The following is an 18,478-nucleotide window of genomic DNA, read 5'->3' on the forward strand; positions in this document are numbered from 1 at the left end:
AGACAGGCATTTTTTAACCAAATTACAGAATCTTCCCTGTTACAGAAAGGCTGGTGCATTTCAGGGATAGAGCAGGGTTGGAGGTGGGGGGGGTCTGAGAGTGTTTAATCAGAGGTTTGTTGGGGTGTACACTGAGGAAAAGTGCTTGCATGTTGTCCTGAAACCACATCATATTGCTGTGCTTTAGAAGCACTGCAGTCTTGCTAAGGAACGCTTTCTATACAAACTACAGACCCACTGAAACCTAGCCATCCTGCCCAAATAGTCTTTAGCAGATCTGTTCTTCAATGTATCTTAAGAGGCAGGCTCGCTCCTCCAGTCAAGCCAGTACAGTCTGACGGGGTGGCCTGCCACATATTACCGTGCTCCAGACTGGAAGAGGTTCCAAGGTTGCTGATTTTAAAATTGCAAGTGGTTGGTCTAAGCGGTTCACTGGTCGTTCTCTGGGTTAAGGTAAAGGGTTCTTGGGGAATCTAGCACTAAGTCTCTCGAGATCGAACCCCCCCCCCCCCCCCCAACCAGCCCCCTCAACCCCTCTTTCTCTCCCCAGGCCTCCGAAATGGGAGGATAGTATCTAGCGCCAGGTCACCCCTACTGTCTCTTACTCTTTTTAAGATAAAGTGTGGCTTTCCTTTGGCTACCTGAATCCCTAGGGACTTTGAAGTCTCCGAGCCTGCTTAAGCGTTCTATGGGGGGGTATTATTGTATGAGGCCTCCTTCCAACCAGGTCCACCTGCTCGTCTTGCACCCATGGTCTTGCCTGACACTTCCCTGCACAATGTCCCAAGATTACTCCCCTCCCACTGTACTATGGTCCCTCTGATCTCCCTGCCTTTCCACGTCCACCCTTTGATTTGACTTTTTACTTCTCATCTCCTTCACCGCTTACGGTTACATCAGTTGATCACTTCCTCCCAATCTACTCTGTTGCTGTTCTGTTATAATCTCTGCGCCAACCACGACTCCTATTCTCTCACTTTGTTGCTCTACTGCTATTCCTACTGTTATTAATGCTCACTACTGCCCTCTACCACTCGCTACCGCTTTACTTGCTATTCCACCTCTAAACCTATCTTTCACGGCCACTACTTACTATCATTCCCGCGCTCGCTACTCCCACTAGCTCCGCTTCCTGCTACTACTACTGCCACCACTACTACGCTGCTCCTACTGTCTACTTCACATTTTCTCTTCTCTTGCGCACAAATACTCCACAGATCACTCCTTATAATGGCCTCTAGCCTCCTACTCTAATGTCCCATCTCCTTTCCTTCATACTGCATGAGCGTCCCTTCGAAGGGACGGGAAACAACCTTTTTCACCAGAAAAACCTTCTTCCCCTTTAAATTTAGAGGGGTGCGGCCATGGGAGCATGCACTGCCCTGTCTCCACCCTAGCGCCACACCTCCAGTCCTCTTTTCTGTGTCGACGGTAACGGGCCAAATTCTCCAGCGCTCCTGGGTTTGGTTTCGGCCATGTAATGCCACGGATACTTATTCTGTCTTTCTTTGTCTTTTTATCATACAGGTACTCGGTCCTCGGGCATCACACTCCTCCCTAGCGCATGTCAACTTCCACAGGTGCCCATCCTGCGACAGGCTCTTCCCAACTTCAGACCCCCATGCTCTCTGCTTACGTTGCCTTGGTCCAGACCACGGTTGGCAAGCTTGTACAGCGTGCAACGCCCTGTCATCGAGGTCTCTTAAGGAACAGGCTAGCGAGGTGGAGAGAGCTCTTCCAGAAAGCGCCTCCAGAGGACCTGAAGGACTTCGTCAAACATCGATCCAGGCTCAAAGTAGGGCCTCTGGCTTCCATCGCACCCCGCAAGGGAGACTCCTTTCCAAGGACTCTGCTGCGTGGGAGGGAGCGCCCAGGTTCTATTACCACCACGTGCACTGAGGCCTCCCCGGGGACCGACCTACGGGTCGAGGGATCCTCGGATTCTCCCGGTGATAGCGTTGAGGGACCGAAAGGTTCTTGTACCGGGTCTTCACCCGAGGGGCTAAGCCCTTGTACCGACAATACGTCAAAGGGGCCACACCCTATTACCGGCAATATGTCCGAGGGGGTGCCTAAACGCAGCTCTACTGGCCTCCCGGCTAAGGGTATTAAGCCTACCAGGCCTCGGCCTGAGGAGCAGGGTAGGCCTCATGATCCACACTCAAGAGTCCTGGAGGAGGCTGGGCCCAGCGGGAAGAGCAACGCAACGGTAAGCAGCTCGACAAGATGGCTGCTGTGCCAGACATCGACACCCGTCCGCCGCCGCACCAGGAACGGGAGTTCGGCAAAGAACGAGTGTCAAGGTGGGACTGGCATCAACCAGGTATGTGGCCTACAGCCTATCCTTCCTTTGCGCAGGGCAGGTTCCAGCTGCGTCCATACGGGCGGGGTACGCAGCGCCTCCAGCAGCCGCCCGCTACCCCGTCAATACCCCCTACCGCCCTGTGAGGACAGGTTCTTCGACAGGTTCCTCGGGCTCATGAAATCACCTCGGATGGGGGTCATCCTCAGGGACATGCTCCCCGCTTCTGGCACCGGAGGCTTCTCCGCCGGCACTTGGGCCCCAGCGCAGCCTCTGCCACCTGCTCCGGCCCCCCAACCGATTGTGCAGGCGGTTCCTTACCAGCCTCCTGCTCTGGTCCCTGGAACTCAGCCTTCTGCCACTCTTTCTCTGGTGCAGGATCCTCCTGACCCCCAGGCGGACACGGGACGATGTGACACGCCCTCGTCAGCCAAGGCCTTCCATGGACGTCTTTCAGGGCTGGCTGAGTACCTGGGCCTTCCTCAACCCGAGGTCGAGCAACCAGCAGAGGGGGGTCCTTGCAGAAGTCCTCACGCGATGCCCCTCTGCTAAAAGGGGAATTCCACTGCAGACCGATGTAGTCGCCGTGGCCAAGAAGGGTTGGCTCAAGCCCCACTCTGTCCAGCCGGTCAATCAACGCCTGGATGACAAATACAGGCAGATGGAAGGGGATACTCTTGCTATCGGCCCATCCTAAGTCGCACTCCTCAGTGATCGCTGCGGTATCACTATACTCCAAGCCTCAGTCGTCCTCAGCCTCCTCCTCTGCGGCGCTGCTAGGCAAGGAGGAGAAGATCTTGGAGGTGTACGGGAAGAAGCTGTATTCCAACGCGTCCTTGCATCTTCGTCAGGCCAACGCCGATGCCGTGATGGTGGCCGCTAGCCAGAGGTTATGGCGGGAAATTGCCGATTTCCTCCCAGAACTTCCTATGCAGAGCCAATCACGTTTCAAGGTGGGACTGGCTGAGGCCAAGCTGGTGGGGCAGGACATCATGGAGTCCACCGTGGTCCACATTGACACCTCTGGCCGGGCCATCTGCATCGCCACGGGCTTGAGAACAGCTTGGCTCCGTGCAACTAAGTTCAACCAGGACGTCCTTGCACGCATATTAGACCTTCCGTTCGCGGGGGGTGATCTCTTCCACTCCACCACGGACAAGGATCTGGACAAAAAGAAAAACCGCTCCCAAACGGCCAAGTCTTTATCCATCCTGACAAAGACCATACCCAAATCGTACACCCAGTCACAGCAGTGCTTCGACGAGGGACGTACATGCGGAGGGTTCCGCGGCTTCCAAGAACAGAGGTCCAGGCAGCTGGTCTGCTTGCCAACTTCACATCGGCGCAAGCAACAAAAAGGGGGCTGGGGTGGTTTAAGGGCTTTTTCCAGTCCCCCCTCCTCCGCAAAAGCCTCAGAGGGAAAGAAGGCATGACACGCTCCTCCGGGTCCACGTGTCTCCAGTGGGGGGCAGGCTTGCTCTAATGCACATTTCTGGTGCCATAATTTTGCGGACCCCTGGATCCTCTCCGTATTATCCACAGGGTATTGCCTACCCATCCCAGCATCTCCTCTCCTCCCCTCCATCAAGTTGATACAGCAACTCTTCTGGCGGAGATCCAGTTGCTCGTAGAGAGCCAGCCCGTGCAGGAAGTCCCGGCCTCCCAGTGGGGCTTGGGCTTTTACTTCAGGATTTTCGCCATTCTGAAAACCCAGGCGGGCCAGTTGTACTGGATCTTTCCACCCTCAACCTCTAAAAATTGAAGATGTTTACGCCAGCTTTTATAGCGGAGACATTGTGGAAGGGAGACTGAATGTGCTCCCTGGATCTGAAGGACGCGTACCTACACCTCCCAATTTGGCAGCCCCATCGTTCTTTCTACGGTTCAGGATCATGGGCTACCATTTCCAATACAAGGTCCTTCCTTTTGGCCTCAACTCAGCCCCCAGGGTCTTTACCAGACTAATGAATACTGTGGCTGCCCTCCTCCGGGCTCAGGGCCTCCACATATACCCATACCTCGACGACTGGCTCATCAGGGCTACATCTTCGGAAGCAGTTCACCACACTTACCATGCTCCTATGAATACACTGCACGATCTGGGCTTTTCCCCTCAATTTCAAGTCGCAGCTGCAACCATGCAGACTCACATTCTTGGCCCTCATTTGGGACACGTGCTCCGAGAAAGTGTTTCCGCTGCAGGACAATATCACAGCCATCAAGAGGGCCACAACTCACTTCCTCAGCAGAAAGGTGACCTCGACCTGGTGGTACCAGCACCTCCTGGGTCTCCTGGCAGCGGTCCGATCAGCTGTTCCCCACACAAGACTCAGGATGAGGAGAATGCAGCTGCACTTCGCGGCGTCATAGAACCAAGAGCTGGGCTCTCAATCCGAGATGATCAACGTCCCTTCATCTCTCCATCCGGACCTCACATGGTGGTCCACAGACTGCAATCTATGGATGGGCAAGCCCTATCGGCCTCTCACTCCACAGGTCACGATCACCACTGACTCCTCTCTCGAGGGTTGGGGAGCCACCCTGGACAATCACTCTGTCCATGGCAACTGGACCAGCCAGGAGCAGGAGTACCACATCAACTGGTTAGAACTGAACGCCATCTGGCTAGCGCTCAGGGCGTTCCTGCCACTGATCGAAGGCAGGCTTGGCCTCATCCAGACAGACGACTTGACTAGCATATACTACATCAACAAGCAGGGAGGCACCAGACCCCGCCTCCCCAAACCCCAGCTGTGCAGACTGGCAATCAGCATGTGGGAATGGCCCCTGGACAACATTTACCTCATGGCAGTCCACCTTCCGGGGGAATCCAACCTGGAGGCGGACAGGCTCAGCAGGTTGGGAGCGGACAATTACAAGTGGCAGCTAAACGACCTCGCTCTTCAGGAGATCTTCAGCAGATTGGGTCACCCCCAGGTGGACCTCTTTGCCCCCTGGCACAACAAGAAGTACACTCAGTTCGCCTCCTGGGAGGTACAGGGCCCTGGCTCCCTGGGCGACGCATTTCGAATCCATTGGAACGGCATGATGGCGTACACCTTCCCACCCACTCCGCTGATTCACAGAGTGATTTGCAAGATCATGTAGTCTAGCCAGCTCAACATCAATATAATAGCTACATGGTGGCCAGCCACGCCATGGTTCTCGGAGCTGCTCAGCCTCTCGGATGCCATCGATTTACCTTCCGACGGGCCCAGCACATCTTCTGGCACAGTAGGGAGGCAGAGTCCTCCACCCTTCACCACAGAAGCTGGCCCTCACAGCGTGGTTCCTGAGCAGATAACGCTAAGGCTCCTCATCCTCTCCCAGGCTAATCTGGACATCCTACAGGGCGTAAGGAGCAAGGCTACCAGGGCCCAGTATAAAAATAAATGGACCAGGTCCTGCCACTGGGCAGACTCCCAAGGAAATCGACCCCCTGGCATGTACCTTGGACGATGTGCTCTTCTTCTCAGCACACCTCGCCCACTCAGGCGTGCAGGTTGACACCTGCTGCACTTAACTTTGCAGCCATCGGGTGCACAGGAACTCTGAGGAGGGGGTCTTCTCCTCCTCCAATCGAATTGTCAAACATCTGATGGGACTTGCAAGACTCTACCCGCCCATCAAGAGGCCACACCCCGTGTGGGACCTGAACATAGTCTTGGACGCCCTGCCGCACACACCATTTTAGCCAATGGCGTCCGCGGACATCAGGCTGGTCACCATTAAGACGGCCTTGCTGGTTGGCCTCACCTTGCAGAGTCAGCGAAATTCAGGCACTGGTCGCCTCAGAACCATATACTACCTTTCACAGGTACAAAGTTGTCCTGCGGACACATCCAGCATTTCTGCTTAAGGTGCCGTCTGCTTTCCACTTAAACGAGGAAGTAGTACTTCCCATGTTTTTTGCTGATCCTAAGGACGAGGCACAGAGAATTCTGCACTGCCTAGATGTCAGGCGTGGCCTGAAATTCTACCTTGAAAGGACCAAGGGCTTCTGCAGGTTAGATGCCCTATTTGTCACTTTTGGAGGTGCAAGACCAGGCTATCAGGCCTCCATATACCGCTGGATGGTCTCGGCCATCAAAGAAGCATACGAGGGGCAGCACAAGCCACTTCCGGCAAACGTGCATGCCCACGCAGTCGGGGCCAAGGCAATGGCCATCGCTTTCCAGCGCCATGTCCCTTGGCGAGTCATAAGCAGGGCGGCCACATGGGCCACTCCCTCTGCTTTCTGCTAGTATTACTGTTTGGATGCCGGCTCCAGGTCTGATGCGGCTTTCGGACAGGCGGTTCTTAGGAACCTATTTGTTTAGGAAGTTTCTCCTCTCCACCTTGGGGCTACATTCAGTTGTAATCCGCCATGCAGTATGGAGGAAAGGGGACCTGACGTAAGAGTAATTACAAGTTACTCACTGTAGGGATGTCCTTAGTCCCTTTTCCTCCATAGGTCCCACCATCCTCCCCACTAAATAATACTGGTGTCATTAGGCAATGTTAATCTATTGTCAACGCGTCTATGGGGACTGAGGTGTGGCACCGGAGGGTGGAATCGGCAGCGCATGCTCCCAGGGCCGCACCCCAGTGCGCCTCTAAAAAGGGCAAGAAGGTTTTTCTGGTGGAAAAAGGTTCTGTCTCCAGTTCCTTCAAAGGGACGCCCATGCAGTATGGAGGAAAGGGGATTAAGGACTAAGAGTACGTTAGTCACTACAGTGAGTAATTTATAATTTCTGCTCTCACCTTCTCTGGCCTCTCAGACATCCTCCACTTTCTGTCCTCGCCCAACTAACGAGCACTCACCATGCTTCCCTTCAAATACCCCACCCTGTCCCAGTATTGGATACTTAAACCTAGCCAATCACTTAACTGTGTCCAGGCGGTGAGTCATGGGCAGGCTTCAAATGGGTTTGTAAGCACCACCCCTTTGTCCCAGGTAGTATTGCCTTATGATGGGTCACCTAATGGCCATGGGGAACTGCGTTCCGGCCTTCTAGGAGGTCTTTTAAAAAATAACCCTGGTGGCCTAGTGGACCCTTGGTGAGGTCTTAATTTCAATAAAAACCACTAGCCTACCAGGGAATTGGATCAAAGCCTTCACGGGCCTTTAGTTTAATAAACAAAACCTTCCTGGTGGATTATTTCCCATTCTTTCTGCGGGGACCGTAATTGTCCCGGTCGCTGCACCCCATTGTTTTGTTTTCCTACGCCGCGTATTGCCGCATTCATGCCTGCAATTTCTCGCAGGTCGCCACGACGCATTTCTGGCATTCAAAGGGCGTCTTCTCCAGGGCTGCAGCCCCGCCAACTCCTTGCTGCCGACTACGTCCTGAGGAGTTTTGGTGACTCCTGCGCGTGGCCTGGTTCCAGCCTCTTCAGCGCCGTCAGCCTCCTTTCATTTGAGCGTGGATGCTGTCGCCACCCGTCCAGGGAAGTGGGGCAGAGGGGGGGGGGCTGCACTCAAGCACCTTAGATGGGGAATGGGTCGGGTTCCTCCTCCTCCCCTGACGGGGCCACAGCGCTGGGCCTGTTAACTACTCAGAAAGTATATACAGTACAGTTTACATTATTGCTCTCTTGTGGATGGTATTGCAAGTTTTTGCCAAAGCTTCATGCCGCAAGACTTTTTTAACGCAAGTATACTCTTCATGCGTGCTTGCTTGTTTTCTTTATCTCCTTAGCTCAGGCATGAATCTACTAGGCTGGACCAGAGTTTGGCTACATATGGATTTTTATACAGGGTTGTAGTGATGTTTTAGGGATTTCAGTTTGTGGTTTTTATTTTTTAATGATATATATTTCTGTTGCTTGTGAAATCTGCTTAGATCACATCTAGTGGAAGTTGCGGAGTACTTGTAGTTTTTCGAACTCGAATGGGCATCGAAATAGGGCGTGCCAGTAATACTATCCCTATTGTGACGTCACCTGTACCCATGGTCCCTCACGCGTGTAGGTCCCTCAGATTGTTTTTCTGCCATCGTGAACGGTCGCAAAATATCAGCGGAGTCATTTTCGTCGTATGCCGTTGAACTTTGTTAGTGTTTCTTCCTGTCCTTTGCCGACGCCGTGACTCAACACGGTAAAGACTAAAGAAGACTTCGAAGCTGACCGCCAGACGGAGACTTCGGCGCCACCTGGCCTTGGAAGGCCCTTTCGGCCTCGGCCTTCCAGTAGGGAGAGTGGGGGGTGGTCTTAAGCATGTATATTCCCACCCTTTCCCTTAGTCGCCCAGCTGCCTACATATATCATGGAGCGTACTCCCTTTAAGTTCTGCCCCTCCTGCAATAGGAAGTTCACGTGGGTTGACAAGCATAGGGTCTGTAACCTCTGCTTGAATAGAAACCACAATGGGGTGCATTGTCGGGCTTGTAAGCTTCTCCGACTGAAAACCCTCAAAGACAAGCGAACTAAATGTTGGGCCCATCACGCCATGCAGGCCGAGGCCTCCATGGACATCGAAGAGGCATCCAACAACGGCAGCAACGCCGTCCCTTCGGATGGCGAGGGTGACGGGGAACCTCCACGTTCCAGTGTCAGCCCCCGACCCTAGCAGACAGGCCAGCGGTCCTGTTATGGGGAAGACAGCTGGCGGCAAGGGGACCACACTCCCCCACAAACGCACACCCCACGGCGATGCGAGTAAGGTCACACACCGAGAGTCGACGGTGAAGGGCAGATCTTCTGATCAGATGTCCTGTGGCCGCTCCGAACGGCCGCTGCATGACAAGCCCGACGAGACCAAGGTCACCCGACTCAAAACTCCCCCACCCTGCGATGGTGAAAGACGCTGCGCAAGCCATTCCCCGTGGTCGAAGTTCGGCCTACACCTGGGGATAAGCCCAGGGAGTCCTCCGGGACCCTCTCTTCGACCCCGAGCTCCAAAAAAATCATCTTCTAAGAGCAGGGAGCATAAGGAGAGACAAATCCAGTTCCTCTAGAGAGGGACTCACTTAGCAAGGAGAAGGCTAGGGAGCAACCCTCTAGCCAACATAAGAGTATCCCCCTACAGGACACTATAGTAGAGTCTGATCATGCACATCCGCCTGACTCCATCAGTCTTGATGAGGAAGAAGAACATACACCCACTACCCCCACTCCCCCCACTCCAGCCTCCTCCGACCCAGGGTTTATACCTAGTTCAGCCAGATGGTCTGCACAGGATATTGAGTCATGAGTCGCATGACCTGCTTAGCAAATTTCTTTGAAAAACATCCACATGTTCTAGACGACTTGGCCTCCACGCCTCCCACTACACAGGCATCTGGTTCCAACACAACACCTACAGCCTCAACGTCCCAGGCAACGGCTGTACTGTATAAAAAGAGATCTCTTCCCCCAGTAGAATTGGCTATTGAACCACCACACAACTCCTCGCCTCTCCTACGACCTTTACGACCAGGATGTAGGGGAGGATGAATACATAGGCGAGGGTGAACCCTATTATGGTGACATCAAGGGTTACGACGCCGGGGGAGAAGACGATCAAGACGACGCCGACTCTGTGGTTTTTGCGATGGACTCCCCAGTCCCGCAAGACCCGGTTTTACCAGACTCCCCTGTGGAAAACCAGCCACCATTCAGTGATGTACTCATAAGGGCTGCAGAGCATTTCGGCATCGAAACACAAGAGGCCTAGCATGACAAGGATTTTGCAGAGAATATGTTGGGCGATTTTAAAAAACAGGCAACCCAATTTATCCCCCTGCTAAAATCAGTCCAAAGAAGGATCCAACCTTCTCTAGAACTACCAAACGATACCAGGGCAGTGAACCCTAGGATCGAGAAACTCTTTTTAAAAAAGTACCATACGACCCCTTATATATAAGGGGCCAACTTCGACCCGACTCTCTGGTTGTTACCACCACCCGCAAGGGAGCTGGGTACCCCCTTAGCCTCCTCCGAAGCCCCTCTGGACAAGGAGAGCAAAAAATGATATGCCATGGGTAGGAAGGTAGCCTCCACTGCAGCATACCAGGCGGGGATAGCAAACAATTCAACCCTACTATCAATCTATGACTGCACAACGTGGGATGAGGTAAGGGCCCTTGCAGAGTCAGCTCCAGAGCCACTAAAGGCCAAGCTCTCCCTTCTGGCTGTAGAAGGTAGAGCTACAGCAGGCGTCCTCCTTTAAAAAAAAAGAAAATAAATAAAAAAAAACTTTGACGCAGCTAACAACGCTGGACGCGTTATTGCAGAAGTCACCATTTTAAAACGCCATGCCTGGCTTAGGCAGTCGGGCTTTAAACTTGAGACTCAAACTACCCTACTAAATATGCCACTTGAGCAGAGCGTATTATTTGGAAATGCAGTTGAAGATGCCCTCAAGTCCGCCAAGGATGAATACGAGACCCTCAAATCCCTTGGCCAACTGACTAATAAACAACCAGGCCAAAGAGGTGGTGGTAATTTTCGTCGCTTTCGGGGTCAAAACGCGCAGAGAGGAACCGGATACAACCAAAATCAAAGTTCCTCTTGGAATACCAATCAACAAGCCACCCAGGGTTACCCCAGGGGTCAGCGCAGGGCCCACGGAAGAGGGAGAGGCTCCCCCACCAGAGGTGGAGGGACACCCTCTAAGCAATGACGCCCGCTACGGGTCCCCTCATGCCTCCCCAGTCGGGGGATGAATGTCCTTTTACACCCACGCATGGGACGGTATAACATGGGACAAATGGGTGTTATCAACGGTGACAGGGGCGTTATTGTATAGAGCTTCAAGGAAGACGGTCAAACCTCCCCCCCGCGCCAAAAGAAACTATTCCAGGAGGAACAACTTATCCTGCTAGAAGAGGTGAAAGCTCTACTCCTCAAGGACGCCATCGAGGTTGTGCCACACAGAGGTAAACAAGGGTATTTATTCAACGTACTTCCTTGTTCCAAAGAAAGATCTAGATCTGCGCCCTGCAACCAAAAATTTAGCATGACCACGCTACAAGAAGTAATCACACTGTTTAAAAAAAGGGATTACATGGCAACATTGGACATGAAAGATACCCATTTTCATATCTCAATGTTCCAGTGCACAGAAGATTCTTACGATTCAAAGTAGCAGACCAACACTATCAGTTCAAGGTGCTGCCATTCGGAATAACCTCGGCTCCAAGGGTGTTCACCAAGTACTGGCGGTGGTGGCAGCGCACCTACGCAGGGAGTCAATCCCAGAGTACCCCTACCTGGACCACTGGCTGATCACGGGAGAAAACTACCATCTTTGCAAATTAAACACGCAAAGGGCAATAGACCTTCTCTTCCTTTTCTACCTCCTTTCTCCTAGGAGCTGTATTAGATACAAAGACAGGCTTAGCCTACCCATCCATGGAAAGAGTGCAAAATATGCTACTACAAATACCCCAAGCCGGTCTCCGGATAAGCGTATGCAAAGCAATGCGCCTGCTAGGTATGATGGCATCTGCATTTACCTAGTCCCCCACGCACGCCTGCGCATGCGACCAATGCAGGAATGGTTAGTGAAACAATGGCCTCAGGCAAGTGGTAATTGGGACGATCTAGTGGTTGTTTCGCCAACACTGGTTCAGAACTTACGCTGGTGGTCAAGGGAAAATCTACTTGAGGTGAAACCCTTCCACGAACCGAAAGCACAAGCGTCCCTTTCCGCGTGCGCGCGGGGGGGGGGGGGCGGGCACTACCTTCACCACACAGCACACGGGCTGTGGTCACAAGTGACTGCACAGAAACACATAAACGTTCTGGGGTTACTGGCAGTCCTCAAGGCCCTACAAGCCTTCAAACAACACCTGACAAACCTGTCGGTACAAGTCCTAACAGACAGCACCATCGCAATGTTTTATGTCAACCAGCAAGGAGGTACACACACTCCAAATTTGTCGAAGCTGGCACAGTTATGGAAGTGGGCACTCGGACGAGGGATGTCCCTGTCTTCCCAACATGTTTCAGGGATACTAAACACACTAGCGGACTCTCTCAGCAGAAACCCTCTACCAGAAGAGCACAAGTGTAAACTACGTACAGACGTCATAGACCACATCTTCTCTCTTTGGGGGAAACCCCTCTCTAGACTTGTTCGCCACAAGAGAAAACGAGCAACGCCATACTTCGCGTCCAGGTTCCCCCAGCCACACCAACGCTCTATGGATGAACTGGTCAGGGATATTTTCTTACGCTCCCCCCCCCCCCCCCCCGACTCCATTGATCAGCAGGATAGTGAACAAAATACACAGGAAACGGATGACTCTCGTCCTGGTTGCTCCTATGTGGGTGAGACAACGGTGGTATCCACATATGTGCATGCCGGCGATGTGCGATCCCATTAAGCTCCCGTACCAGGTCAACCTGTTGACTCAACATGGGGGGACAACGATACACCCACAACCTAACTCTTTGAACTTGGAAGCATGGCTCCTGAAGTCATAGAGTTCGGACACCTTAATCTTCCACAACGGTGTTTGGACATCCTAAAAGAAGCAAGGAAACCAAACACTGCTATTTCCACAAGTGGTAGAGATTTGTCATTTGGTGCCAATCTAAACCGATCAACCCCATAGAGTGTATGCCATCACACATTCTTACTTACATGCTCCACCTGTTGGATTCAGGGTTGGTCTTTAATTCAGGATTCGTTGAAATCCAAAGATAGGCTGAAGGAAATACCGGAACCCTCTGCCAAGCCTAAGGAGAAGCACAGGGACACGCAACCTCTGTCGGTCCCCCACGAAGAGTTTTCGGAAGGCGAAGAAGGTATTTGTTCGGCGTTGAGACACACATCTCGATGTTTGGTGTCCGAGGATCGTATACAAGAGCCCTTTCCACCTCTAGACCGCTCTAGGTCTTCTGTTTGTAATAGGGAAACATTTGAGAGTTGTATGGAGAGGCTTGACAGGTTTGTAACCCTCTCAGAGCAATCCACCCCCAAAAGACCACAGGAAGAAGACCTTTTGACCCCTGTGGCTAAATTTCCAAGACTCTTTGATCCCTCTCAGGAAGAGGATGTGTACACTTACGACCTCACTGAGGAAGAGGCTCCTGCAGACACTCAGGATGATGATCCTTTCATTGACCCTGAGGATATGCATGACCCCACAAAGGGGGAAGGGGCAGGGATCCTGGATATGGGTGACCCTCAGCCTTGGCAGTCTCCAAATCCTTCACCAGATCCTTATGCCCTGTGTTTAGATTCCCCCCAGACCACTCCCACGAGACAGCTCTCTCCAGTGGAAACGCCATGTTGCGCAAAGCAGCAGAACATTTCAAGATCGCCAGTGATGAAGCTGTTCCTGAGGCCGGCTTTGTAGAAGACATTCTTAAAGAGAAACCGCCGGCCAGCCAGGTTATTCCTCTTCTAAACTCAATTAAAAAGCGTCTGGCTCCCTCGTTATCAACACCTGCCCTCACAAGAGCAGTTTATCCAAGGATAGAAAAGCTATTTCGCCCCCCCCCCCCCTCCGATCCCCTTTACATCACTCCACCCCAGATTCACTGGTGGTGACCACTACAAGGAAAAGGGTAGGGATTCCCATGTCAACTGGGGAGGCACCACCTGACAAAGAGTGTACAAAAAAAATAAAAAAAAATAACACTACGCCCTAAGAAAGAGGGTCACGGCTGCAGCAGCTTTATATACGCGCATTGCTAACAATACTATTTTGTAAACCAGCTACGTGGACACTCAATGGGCCATGTTACAGGAAGGCCTGCAGGAGGTTTCTGAACCGCTACAGACTGGTCTTCTGTCCATGGTAACCGAGGGCAGACAAGTGAACCAAAGTATACTCAAACACTTTGGATTCCGCGGAGACAGCCAGTCGATCTTTGGCTCAGGGCACCCTCCTAAAGCGACACGTGTGGCTAAGAAACTCTGGCTTCAAGCCAGAAACTCAAGCATCACTTATTAATAAACCGTTGGAAGAATCCAACTTATTTGGAAGAGCAGTCGACGTAGCTCTTGAGACTGCAAAGATGCTAGATCAAATCACACAAAATCCCTCAAGGTGAGGAACCGGGTCCAGACGCCTTTTTCATGGCCAGCACTTCCCTCAAAACCAGTACACCTCGGGAAATAATTGGTCCACTCCACAAGGAACCAGCGGATACATCACCCCGTATCCCCAAAGGGGTCAGCGTCGTGGGAAGGGGACGGAACTCTACCCTCAGAGGCTCCCCGGCCTCAGGTTCAAAATGACGGGCAGATCCGGGTCCCCTTCTATGCCTCCCCGGTCGGGGGCCGGCTAACATCCTTCCTTCAGGGAGGGGATAACTACAGACTAGTGGGTACTGAAAACTGTGGCCCATGGGTACTGTATAGAGTTCTGCCGGTCCCCAAAGTTCAGACCTCCACGCGCAAGACGACTGACGCCAGACCAAATGCGTATCCTTCTTTAGGAATTCGAGACGCTACAAGAGAAGGGAGCCATAGAGGTCGTACCTCTTTCACAGGTAAACTAAGGTATTCATTCAGTGTACTACCATGTACCCAAAAAGTATATCACCATGCGCCCTGTATTAGAGCTGCACCTAGTGAACAAATTTGTAAAGCCACAAAAGTTCTGCATCTGCTCTCACAGGGGGATTGCATGGCAACACTGGACATGAAAGATGCATACTTTCATAATTCAATGTTGCCAGCGCATAGAAAATACCTCAGATTCATGATACAAGACAAACGGTATCAATTCAAGGTACTACCCTTCAGCATAGCCTCTGCACCAATGGTATTTACAAAGGTACTTGCAGTGGCAGCAGCAGACCTGCGCAGGCAATCCATCCCGGTTTATCCTTACTTCGACGACATGAAACATGTCTGTCAAATACCCAAAAAACAATAGATCTTTTATTCTGTCTGGGATTCTCCATCAACGAGAGGAAATCCAGCCTAGACCCCAGTCAGGTCAAGCAGTTCCTAGGGGCTCTAATTCAAACAAAGGTCGTCCTCGTCTTCCCCTCAGAGAGGGTCCAAAACATGCTGTTTCAAACCCTTCAATATGTAGCCAGTCGAGGGGTGATGGTACGCAAATCTATGCGATTGTTGGGCATGTTTGCATCCTGTATTTATTTGGCTCCCTTGGCGCGCTTGCGTCCAATGCAGGAGTGGCTCAACAGCCAGTGGTGTCAGGCCAACGGACAATGTGACGATCTAGTGATTGTCTCGCCAGCTCTCGTTCTCTCGCTACGGTGGTGGTCGAGGGAGAACCTCTTGAAAGGGAAATCCTTCACCACGCCCGCAGTGGAGGCCACTCTCACTACAGACGCATCTCTCACAGGGTGGGGAGCTCGCCTGCTTCAACAGACGGCGCACAGAGTTTGGTTGTCAGACATCGCATCCAACCACATAAAGCTGTTGGAACTGTTAGCGGTATTCAAAGCGCTGAAAGCTTTTCAAACTCAACTGCAGGGAAAGACTGTCCTGATCCTCACAGGCAGCACCACGGCCATGTACTATCTGAAAAACAAGGGGGCACTCACTCTCCAGGGCTGTCCAAACTGTCCCAGAACATTTGGAAGTGGGCTCAATCACAACATGTTTCTGCTGCCTCAACATGTTCAAGGAAAACTCAATATTTTGGCAGACGTACTCAGCAGAGAGTTCCCACTACCAATAGAGTATGAATGGTGATTACACAAAGACATTGTCTCCAACGTTTTTGCAGAATGGGGTTTTCCAGAGATCGACTTGTTAGCAACTCTGGAGAATGCTCAATGCCAAGATTACGCCTCCAGGTACCCCCAGAAACGTTCCAAGGGGAACAGATTCTGGATAACATGGTCAGGGAAATGTGTATGCTTGCCCCTCGATATTGCTATTCCAGTAAATGGAAGCGTTTTGTCATCTGGTGCAACTCTAAGAGCATCAACCCCATTGACTGCTCTCCTACACATATTGTTTTTTACCCGACTCATTTACTTGACTCCGGCCTGGTCTTTAACTCTCTAAAAGTTCACTTAGCTGCTCTTTCAGCCTACACTACATCACAACAGAAGGTGTCATGGTGGAAGATACCAGTTATTAAGGCTTTCATGGTAGGAGTAAAGAGAAGTCACCCTCCAATTTCTAACCCAGTTCCTGGATGGGACCTGAACGTGGTGTTGACTAGACTTACGGGGGTCTCCTTCCGAGCCCATGCATAAAGCAAGTCTCAAAGATCTCAACAGGACTGCCTTTTTAATAGCTATTACTTGCATTAGAAGAATAAGTGAACTACAAGCGCTCTGTTCTAGACCCCTTTGTAACAGTTCAGAGATAAGGTGGTTTTGCACACTCAGCCTAGGTTTGCGCCTAAATTAATTTAAAATTTCCATGTGAACCAATCCATAGAACTACCAACGTTCTTTCAGAACCCCTCAAACATGGAAGAAAGAAGCCTGCACACACTGGATGTACGTAGAGCAGTCCTGTTTTACATGGAAAGAACTCAACCACTAAGAAAGACAAATCAGTTTTTCATTTCAGTGGCAGCCGGTAGAGAAGGAGACCCGGTCTCCAAATCTACTAGCTCTCTAAGTGGATTGTCAAATGCATCACACTCTGTTATACTCTTGCTAAGAGAGAACTGCCCTTAAAGCCTGGAACGCATTCTACTCGAGGCACTGGGGCTTCCATAGCATTCATTGCAAATGTTCCCTTAGAGTCCATTTGCAAAGCGGCAACCTGGAGTACTGTACACACCTTTACAAAACACTATATTGCCTAGACACTCATTCGAAGGGATTGGTTCCTCCGACGTATTCCACATCTATGACAGGTAATCACCACAGCTGTGCTGCTTTGGAAAATGTTTGGCGTCTGCGTCGATGACGTTGATACGCTGTCCTCGAGTGCCTCTGTCGAGCCGTCATCACCGGATGTTATGAGTAGGACGCACAACGCCCGTAGCCTCGGTTCAGTTTTTTCCGCCAACGTGTTTGCTTCAGAGATCTCGGCGCGCCTCGGTTCTTCTGAGTAGTTCTACCGGTTCTTCAAACTTGTTTGTTTGTGAAGATATCATGTCTTTGTCTTTTTCTACCCCACGGCTGGGATTCAAGAAGTGTTGGGACTTCGGTTCCAAGATGTCGCTTACGGACCCGCACGACACCTGCCTCTGGTGCCTCGGTGAGGACCACGCCACGGATGACTGTGACAATTGCCAGTCGTCTTGCGGAAGAAGAAGCTTTCTTTCGGTAGGCTTTCCAAGCCCTGAAAGTCGAAATTCGCTGGGCTTTCGACCGACGATTCGAGAGGCGACTCTCCACATCATTGCCGTAAATCCAGGGGGGGGGGGACTTGGTCCCGGAGTGGTTCCCGCCATTCCTCTGCCTCTTCGAGGCACTCGCGGAAGCGCCGTCACTGGTCGCCTTCCCCGTCCGAGGACTCCGCCCGTCGGCGGGTTTCTTGTCCCAACAAGCATTCTACTCTGCGGAATGGGATGCATTTCGTACGGAGATGACGATTTTACAATCGTAGGGCTCCGTTCCGTCCGCGCCTTCGAAAGAAGCTGGCAGGCAACGTGCTAGGACTATCGCTCGCACACCTTCGGGCTCGGGTGATCGGCGCGATCACCGGGAACCTTCGAGGTCCCGATCGGACAAGGTGGATCACTCTAGCCATGCCCGGTCCTCCACACCCTTGAGACCGTCGGAGACTGCGAGGTCTTTGAATAAGACGTCGACCCAATCAGCGCCATGTCCATCGAGGGACTCTCGAGGCTCTGCCTCAGAGGAAGTCATTGGTGCCGAGGCCATCGAAGGACACGCTCTGGGCACCGCCCTCGAGGCCTGTGTCAAAGCCATCGGCGCCACGCTCTACACCGATTCTGTCGATGCCTTTTGTGGAGGCTTTACCGGAGGTGCTCTGCATCGGTGGAAACCCAGAGGAAGGCCATGAAGTCAGTGAGGCCTGTTTTTGAGCCCTTTTCTGTGCCCGGAAGGCTCTGAGGAAGGTTTGGTTCCTGATGAGGTTCCTGACGACTTATTATCTGGTCATAGTCAGATGGAAGACCTGCATCAGTCTTTGCACAATGCCCAGTGGTCTGGACACCTCTCCGGAGGTCGAGTTTGGCAGGCCTGAGCCTGGCACGCATGCAGAGTCCTCGTACCGGCGGCTGATGTCGAGGGTGACGGATTACTTGGGGTGGTCTGCGCCACCAGTGGATTTTCTGCAGAATGACCTGACAGATATCCTGGACCAAGGTCCACCAACATACCCTGTACTGCCATTCCATATGGCCT

General features: G+C 52.1%; 1 protein-coding gene across 1 annotated transcript in view; it reads left to right on the plus strand.

Annotated features, from left to right (window-relative positions):
- ARPC1A (actin related protein 2/3 complex subunit 1A) overlaps window positions 1-18,478 on the plus strand; it is a 318,664-nt gene that overhangs the window by 74,599 nt on the left and 225,587 nt on the right. The gene's annotated exons all lie outside the window — the stretch shown is intronic.

The sequence above is a fragment of the Ambystoma mexicanum genome, chromosome 2p, assembly GCF_040938575.1.
Source record: "Ambystoma mexicanum isolate Mex_15411 chromosome 2p, UKY_AmexF1_1, whole genome shotgun sequence".
Taxonomy (NCBI): domain Eukaryota; kingdom Metazoa; phylum Chordata; class Amphibia; order Caudata; family Ambystomatidae; genus Ambystoma; species Ambystoma mexicanum.